Below are 9,494 nucleotides of genomic sequence, written 5' to 3' on the forward strand. Positions count from 1 at the left end.
TAAACCCAAGGTGGCTAAGAAGAAGGCTGCTTGGGTATCTTTTCGAGCAGATTTAATTAATTGATGAATTAGTCAAGCGGATCAATAAGATTGTGAGGTGCAGAATTGTAAATGACATAAATGTAAATGATTAGAATATAAAGAAAAGCAATAAAGTGTAGAAATAGAAATGGCAGAATGTAAAGTGCAGAATCATAAATGACTTGAATATAAATGGGAATGGGGGATTGCTGAATGTAAAATTAAGCTGTAAAGAAATGGATAGACAAGAATGGGGAAATTCATTGAGATTGGGAGATGTTCTCTCTTTGGATCAAATCTAGCTTATATCCTCTTCAATCATGCAACTCATTGACCTCTTGGCAATCATGATTGATTGAACCCCAATCCTTTGCTGACTCAATCTCTCAGATCTTGATCAATAGCCAATTCCTTAGTCTAATTGCTCATGAAAAGAGATATGCTTGGTCCCTGATTATGCCACACACCATTGTAGGTTCAAGCAGAGGGAAGATTATATGTCACATATCCAAACACCAAAACCCAGATTCTACTCAAGTGTGAGAAGGGATTTCAAGCATGGTTTCATGTTTCCTTTCCCAAGGTTCCCATGAAACCCAATTGCATTCAATCTCTTTTCCAAGATAATTGAACACTAAGCATTAAGAACGAAATTCCTTCTAGCAAATCAAAGAGAAGATGAAGAGAAGAAGAATTTCACTATTATCAATCCATCAAGTACAACAGAGCTCCCTCTCTCAATGAGAGGGAAGTTAGCTACTCATAGCTCAAAAAGTACTCAAAAGTGAAGTGTAAAAGTGGATCTAAAACTGACTGCTTAACCCCCTTCTTCAGTACTCCTTGGGGGTATTTATACTACTCCTAGTAAAATAAAAGAATTACAAAAGTAAAATAAGAAAATTACATTTTAGTGGGAAAAGAAGCTCAATAAGTGTGATCTCCCAGCTGGCGTGTGATTGGCGCTCTAGTGGCGTGTCACGTGCTCTTTGCTTTTAGCTTGGCGTGCCATGCCCAACCCTTCAAGTGGCACGCTCGTCTCTTTAACAACCTTGGCGTGCCACGCCTTCGAGCTCAAGTGGCACGCCCTAGCCTTTTTCCTTTTCCCTTGTCCTCTTGCTTCCCTCTTTAATCTAAGGAAGGTCCTCTCAAGTTCAGAATCAAAGGAAGTTGAAGCCCCGCTTCTTCTACCTGTCATACAACCAATAAGGCAAAAAGCAAGAAAGAAAATGAATGAAGAAATTACTCTTGTTAGAGTGGTTGTTAGTGTGAGTGGTACAATTAATCAAACAGTTAGAAGAGTGGTAATATGGATGATGAATAAAAATAATTGAAAAAGAAAGAAATAGGACTCAAAATAAAAAAAATTAAAGGTGCTAAATAAAATAAAACAACAAGGAATCTAAATTGCTTAATCTAGCTCTCCAATCAATTTAACCACTGTCAAATTTAAGCCAATCCCCGGCAACGGCGCCAAAAACTTGATGATGAAAAAATTATTACTTCTTCCATTTTAACTACCGGCAAGTGCACCGGGTCGTATCAAGTAATAAAACTCACAAAGAGTGAGGTCGATCCCATGAGGATTAACGGATTAAGCAAGCAATAGTTGATTAATTATTCTAGTTAGACGATTCAATTTTGAGTGATAAGCAACAAGGAAATATAAATGACATAAAAGTAAAGGAAAGAAATAAAGTGCAAGGAAAGTGAATGACAAGAAATTAAAGTGCTGAAAATTAAAGTACAAGAATGTAAATTGCTAGGAATGGAAAGTACAAGAAAGTAAAGAGCAAGAAAGTAAATGACTAGAAAGTAAAACCAAGTGAAGCATTTCTACAAACACTTGGAAGGCACAAATGTGTAAAAGTAAATAAAGCCATAAATGTGCATAAGTAAATGACAAGAATTAAAGACAAAAAGTAAATAACAAGAATTAAGAATGAAATTAACATTGGGATCAAGAGATATTGCATTCTTAGGATCAATAGTTTTCATCTCCTCTTCAATCATGCAACTCATTGACCTCTTGGCAATCATGATTAATTGAACCACAATCCCTTGGTGACTCAATCTCTCATATCTTGATCAATAGCCAATTCCTTGGTCTAATTGCTCATGAAGAGAGATATGCTTGGTCCCTGATTATACCACACACCATTGTAGGTCCAAGTAAAGGGAGGATTATATGTCACATATCCAAACACCAAAACCCATATTCTACTCAAGTGTGAGAAGGGATTTCAAGCATGGTTTCATGTTTCCTTTCCCAAGGTTCCCATGAAACCCAATTGCATTCAATCTCTTTTTCCAAGATAATTGAACACTAAGCATTAAGAACGAAATTCCTTCTAGCAAATCAAAGAGAAGATGAAGAGAAGAAGAATTTCACTATTATCAATCCATCAAGTACAACAGAGCTCCCTCTCTCAATGAGAGGGAAGTTAGCTACTCATAGCTCAAAAAGTACTCAAAAGTGAAGTGTAAAAGTGGATCTAAAACTGACTGCTTAACCCCTGGTATGCGAAATTGCTACTCAGGTTGTGAATTGTTGTTCAAAATTGATTCCCTGGCAATGGCACCAGAAACGGATGCACAGGACCATGGTCTAAACATATCTTCACAACTTCGCATAACTAACCAGCAAGTGCACTGGGTCGTCCAAGTAATACCTTACGTGAGTAAGGGTCGAATCCCACGGAGATTGTCGGTATGAAGCAAGCTATGGTCACCTTGTAAATCTCAATCAGGCGGATATAAAACAGTAATGGGTTTTCGAAAATAAAAAATAGAATAGGGATAGAGGTACTTATGTAAATCATTGGTAGGAATTTCAGATAAGCGAATGGAGATGCTTTTCGTTCCTCTGAACCTCTGCTTTCCTGCTATCTTCATCCAGTCAGTCTAACTCCTTTCCATGGCTGGCTTTATGTGATACATCACCACTGTCAATGGCTACTTTCGGTCATCTCTCGGGAAAATGATCCAATGCCCTGTCACGGCACGGCTAATCGTTTGGAGGCATCACCCTTGTCAATGGCTTCATCTTATCCTCTCAGTGAAAATGGTCAACGCACCCTGTCACGGCACGGCTATTCATCTGTCGGGTCTCGATCATGCTGGAATAGGATTTACTATCCTTTTGCATCTGTCACTAACGCCCTGCAATTGCGAGTTTGGAGCTCGTCACAGTCATTCATTCATTGAATCCTACTTGGAATACCACAGACAAGGTTTAAACCTTCCGGATTCTCTTGAATGTTGCCATCATTCTAGCTTACACCATGAAGATTCTGGTTAGGAGATCTAAGAGATACTCATTCAGTCTAAGGTAGAACGGAAGTGGTTGTCAGGCACGCGTTCATAGGGAATGATGATGATTGTCACGTTCATCACATTCAGATTGAAGTACGAATGAATATCTTAGAAGCGAAACAAGATGAATTGAATAGAAAACAGTAGTACTTTGCATTAATCTTTGAGGAACAGCAGAGCTCCACACCTTAATCTATGGAGTGTAGAAACTCTACCGTTAAAAATACATAAGTGAAAGTCTAGGCATGGCCGAGAGGCCAGCCCTCAAACGTGATCTAAGATAGCATACAACTGATCAAAGATGGTCAAAAAGACGTCTAATACAGTAGTAAAAGGTCCTATTTATAATAAACTAGCTACTAGGGTTTACATGAGTAAGTAATTGATGCATAAATCCACTTCCGGGGCCCACTTGGTGTGTGCTTGGGCTGAGCTTGAGTGTTGCATGTGTAGAGGTCCTTCTTGGAGTTGAACGCCAGTTTTTGTGCCAGTTTGGGCGTTCAACTCTGGTTTTGGATCCTTTTCTGGCGCTGGACGCCAGATTTTGGCAGAAAGCTGGCGTTGAACGCCAGTTTACGTCATCTATTCTTAGCCAAAGTATGGACTTTTATATATTGCTGGAAATCCCTGGATGTCTACTTTCCAACGCAATTGAAAGCGCGCCATTTTGAGTTCTGTAGCTCCAGAAAATCCACTTTGAGTGCAGGGAGGTCAGAATCCAACAGCATCAGCAGTCCTTCTTCAACCTCTGAATCTGATTTCTGCTCAAGTCCCTCAATTTCAGCCAGAAAATACCTGAAATCACAGAAAAACATACAAACTCATAGTAAAGTACAGAAATGTGAATTTAACATAAAAACTAATGAAAACATCCCTAAAAGTAACTAGATCCTACTAAAAACATACTAAAAACAATGTCAAAAGCGTATAAATTATCCGCTCATCACAACACCAAACTTAAATTGTTGCTTGTCCCCAAGCAACTTGAAAATCAAATAGGATAAAAAGAAGAGAATATACTATAAATTCCAAACTATCAATGAAACATACCTTCAATCATATGAGCGGGACTTATAGCTTTTTGGCTCTTGAATAGTTTTGGCATCTCACTTTATCCATGGAGGTTCAGAATGATTGGCATCTATAGGAACTCAGAGTTCAGATAGTGTTATTAACTCTCCTAGTTCAGTATGATGATTCTTGAACATAGCTTCTTTATGAGTCTTGGTCGTGGCCCTAAGCACTTTGTTTTCCAGTATTACCACTGGATACATAAATGCCACAGACACATAATTGGGTGAACCTTTTCAGATTGTGACTCAGCTTTGCTAAAGTCCCCAATTAGAGGTGTCCAGGGTTCTTAAGCACACTCTTTTTTTTGCTTTGGACCTTGACTTTAACCGCTCAGTCTCAAGTTTTCACTTGACACCTACACGCCACAAGCACATGGTTAGGGACAGCTTGGTTTAGCCGCTTAGACCAGGATTTTATTCCTTTAGGCCCTCCTATCCACTGATGCTCAAAGCCTTGGGATCCTTTTTATTTGCCCTTGCCTTTTGGTTTTAAGAGCTTTTGGCTTTTTCTGCTTACTTTTTCTTTTTCTTTCTATATTTTTTTTTCGCCTATTTTTTTTTCTGCAAGCTTTGTTCTTTGCTGCTTTTTCTTGCTTCAAGAATCATTTTTATGATTTTTCAGATTATCAAATAACATGTCTCCTTGTCATCATTCTTTCAAGAGCCAACATATTTAACATTCTTAAACAACAACTTCAAAAGACATATGCACTGTTTAAGCATACATTCAGAAAACAAGAAGCATTGTCACCACATCAATATAATTAAACTAAGTTCAAGGATAAATTCAAAACTCATGTACTTCTTGTTCTTTTGAATTAAAACATTTTTTATTTAAGAGAGGTTATGGATTCATAGGACATTCATAACTTTTAGACAGAGTTACTAATTACTAATGATCATGTAATGAAGACACAAACATAGATAAGCACATAACATAGAAAATGAAAAACAAAAGAAATAAGAACAAGGAATGAATCCACCTTAGTGATGGTGGCGTTTCCTTCTTGAGGAACCTGTGATGTCCTTGAGCTCTTCTATGTCTCTTCCTTGTCTTTGTTGCTCCTCCCTCATTGCTTGTTGATCTTCTCTTATTTCATGGAGCATGATGGAGTGCTCTTGATGTTCCACCCTTAGTTGTCTCATATTGGAACTCAATTCTCCTAGGGAGGTGTTGATTTGCTCCCAATAGTTTTGTGGAGGAAAGTGCATTTGAGGCATCTTTGGGATCTCATGGTGATGAGCTTCATACGCCTCTTGAGCTCCATGAATGGGCTCTCTTGCTTGCTCCATCTTTTTCTTAGTGATGGGCTTGTCCTCTTTAATGAGGACATCTTCCTCTATGTCAATCCCAGCTGAATTGCATAGGTGGCAAATGAGGTGAGGAAAGGCTAACCTTGCCATAGTGGAGGACTTGTCAGCCACCTTGTAGAGTTCTTGAGGTATAATCTCATGAACTTCCACCTCTTCTCCAATCATGATGCTATGGATCATGATGGCCCGGTCTATAATAACTTCAGACCGGTTGCTAGTGGGAATGATTGAGCATTGAATAAACTCCAACCATCCTCTAGCTACAGGCTTGAGGTCCAATCTTCTTAGTTGAACCGGCTTGCCTTTGGAGTCAATCTTCCATTGAGCTCCTTCTACACATATGTCCATAAGGACTTGGTCCAACCTTTGATTAAAGTTGACCCTTCTAGTGTAGGGGCGTTCATCTCCTTGCATCATGGGCAAGTTAAACGCCAACCTCACATTCTCCGGACTAAAATCTAAGTATTTCCCCCAAACCATTGTAACATAGTTCTTTGGATCCGGGTTCTTACTTTGATCATGGTTCTTGGTGATCCATGCATTGGCATAGAACTCTTGAACCATTAGGATGCCGACTTGTTGGATGGGATTTGTTAGAACTTCCCAACCTCTTCTTTGAATTTCATGTCGGATCTTCGGATACTCATTTCTTTTGAGTTTAAAAGGGACCTCAGGGATCACCTTCTTCTTGGCCACAACATCATAGAAGTGGTCTTGATGGGCTTTGGAGATGAACCTTTCCATCTCCCATGACTCGGATGTGGAAGCTTTTGTCTTCCCTTTCCCCTTTCTAGAGGATTCTCCGGTCTTAGGTGCCATCAATGGTAATAGAAAAACAAAAAGCTTATGCTTTTACCACACCAAACTTAGAATTTTGCTCGCCCTTGAGCAATAAAAGAAAGAATAGATGAAGAAGAAGAAGAAATGGAGGAGAGGGAGAGTAGGAAGTGTTTCGGCCAAGAAGGGTGTAGAGGGGTGTGTTGTGTGAATTTCATGAAGAATGGAGGGCTTTATATAGGGAAGGGAGGGGGGGCAAGGTTTCGGCCATATGGGTGGGTTTGGGTGGGAAATGGGTTTTGAATTTTGAAGGTAGGTGGAGTTTATGGGGTAGGTTTATGGGGAAGAGTGGATGGATGTGAGTGGTGAAGAGGTGATGGGGAAGAGAAATTGAGGTGATTGGTGAAGGGTTTTTGGGGAAGAGTATTTATGGGGTTGTGTGAAAGAGAGTGGTGAGAAGAAGTGAGTGGAGGTAGGTGGGGATCCTGTGGGGTCCACAGATCCTGGGGTGTCAAGGATTTGCATCCCTGCACCAATTAGGCATGTAAAATGCCTTTGCACACAACTCTGGGCGTTCAACGCCCATTTGTTGCCATTTCTAGCATTGAACGCCAGAACCTTGCTTGTTCTGGGCGTTCAGCGCCAGAATGCTGCCCATTTTGGGTGTTCAGCGCCAGAACCATGCTCTGTTCTGGCGTTGAACGCCAGGCAGATGCTCCTCCAGGGTGTGATTTTTCTTCTGCTGTTTTTGATTCCGTTTTCAATTTTTATTTTTATTTTGTGACTCCACATGATCATGAACCTAATAAAACATGAAAAACAAAGACAAAATTAGATAAATAAACATTGGGTTGCCTCCCAACAAGCGCTTCTTTAATGTCAATAGCTTGACAGTGGGCTCTCATGGAGCCTCACAGATGTTCAGAGCATTGTTGAAACTCTCCAACACCAAACTTAGAGTTTGGATATGGGAGTTCAACACCAAACTTAGAGTTTGGTTGTGGCCTCCCAACACCAAACTTAGAGTTTGACTGTGGGAGCTTTGTTTGACTCTGCTTTGAGAGAAGCTTTTCATGCTTCCTCTCCATGGTTGCAGAGGGAGATCCTTGAGTTTTAAACACAAGGGAGTCCTCATTCAATTGAAGGATTAATTTTCCTCTGTCCACATCAATCACAGCTCTTGCTGTGGCTAGGAAAGGCCTTCCTAGGATGATGGATTCATCCTCTTCCTTTCCAGTATCCAGGACTATGAAATCAGCAGGGATGTAAAGGCCTTCAACCTTTACTAACACGTCCTCTACTTGTCCATAAGCCTGTTTTCTTGAATTGTCTGCCATCTCTAGTGAGATTTTAGCAGCTTGCACCCCATAGATTCCCAGTTTCTCTATTACAGAGAGGGGCATGAGGTTTATTCCTGAACCAAGGTCACACAGAGCCTTAAAGATCATGGTGCCTATGGTACAAGGTATTATGAAATTTCCAGGATCCTGTCTCTTCTGAGGCAATGTCAGTTGATCCAGATCACTTAGTTCATTGATGAACAAGGGAGGTTCAACTTCCCAAGTATCAATGCCAAATAATTTGGCATTTAGCTTCATGATTGCACTAAGAAACTTGGCAGTTTGCTCTTCAGTAACATCCTCATTCTCTTCAGAAGAGGAGTACTCATCAGAGCTCATGAAGGGCATAAGGAGGTTCAATGGAATCTCTATGGTCTCTAGATGAACCTCAGAGTCCTTTGGTTCCTCAGAGGGAAGCTCCTTATTGATCACTGGACGTCCCAGGAGGTCTTCCTCCTTGGGATTCACGTCCTTCTCTCCTTCTTTGGGTTCGGCCATGGTGCTTATGTCAATTGCCTTGCACTCTCCGTTTGGATTCTCTTTTGTATTGCTTGGGAGAGTACTAGGAGGGATTTCAGTGATCCTTTTACTCAGCTGGCCCACTTGTGCTTCTAGATTTCTAATGGAAGATCTTGTTTCATTCATGAAACTTACAGTGGCCTTAGATAGATCAGAGACTAAGTTTTTTAAATTAGAAGTATTTTGTTCAGAGTTCTCTGTCTGTTGCTGAGTGGATGATGGAAAAGGTTTATTATTGTTAAACTTGTTTCTTCCACCATTATTAAAGCCTTGTTGAGGCTTTTGATCCTTCCATGAGAAACTTGGATGATTTCTCCATGATGGATTATAGGTGTTTCCATAAGGTTCACCCATATAATTTACCTCTGCTATTTCAGGGTTCTCAGGATCATAAGCTTCTTCTTCAGGAGAAGCCTCTTGAGTACTGTTGGATGCAGCTTGCATTCCATTCAGACTCTGGGAAATCATATTGACTTGCTGAGTCAATATTTTGTTCTGAGCCAATATGGCATTCAGAGTATCAACTTCAAGAACTCCCTTCTTCATAGGCGTCCCATTACTCACAGGATTCCTCTCAGAAGTGTACATGAACTGGTTATTAGCAACCATGTCAATGAGTTCTTGAGCTTCTGCAGGCGTTTTCTTTAGGTGAATGGATCCACCTGTAGAAGTGTCCAGTGACATCTTTGATAGCTCAGATAAACCATCATAGAATATATCCAGGATGGTCCATTCTGAAAGCATGTCAGAAGGACACTTTTTGGTCAACTGTTTGTATCTTTCCCAAGCTTCATAGAAGGATTCACCTTCTTTCTGTTTGAAAGTTTGAACATCCACTCTAAGCTTGCTCAGCTTTTGAGGAGGAAAGAACTTGGCTAAGAAAGCCGTGACCAGTTTATCCCAAGAGTTCAGGCTATCTTTAGGTTGAGAGTCCAACCATATTCTAGCTCTGTCTCTTACATCAAAAGGGAAAAACATGAGCCTGTAGACTTCAGGATCTACTCCATTTGTCTTAACAGTATCACATATCTGCAAGAATTCAGTTAAGAACTGAAAAGGATCTTCAGATGGAAGTCCATGAAACTTGCAGTTCTGCTGCATCAGAGAAACTAATTGAGGTTTCAGCTCAAAGTTGTTT

General features: G+C 40.2%; 1 non-coding gene across 1 annotated transcript; it reads left to right on the plus strand.

Moving 5' to 3' along the window:
* Window positions 1-9,094: 9,094 nt before the first annotated feature.
* On the plus strand, window positions 9,095-9,202 carry LOC148567275 (small nucleolar RNA R71). The gene has a single exon (XR_015882986.1). It is a non-coding gene; the product is annotated as a small nucleolar RNA R71 (small nucleolar RNA).
* The last annotated feature ends 292 nt before the right edge of the window (window positions 9,203-9,494 follow it).

This window comes from Arachis ipaensis, chromosome B4, assembly GCF_059453495.1.
Source record: "Arachis ipaensis isolate K30076 ecotype BB chromosome B4, ASM5945349v1, whole genome shotgun sequence".
Lineage (NCBI taxonomy): Eukaryota > Viridiplantae > Streptophyta > Magnoliopsida > Fabales > Fabaceae > Arachis > Arachis ipaensis.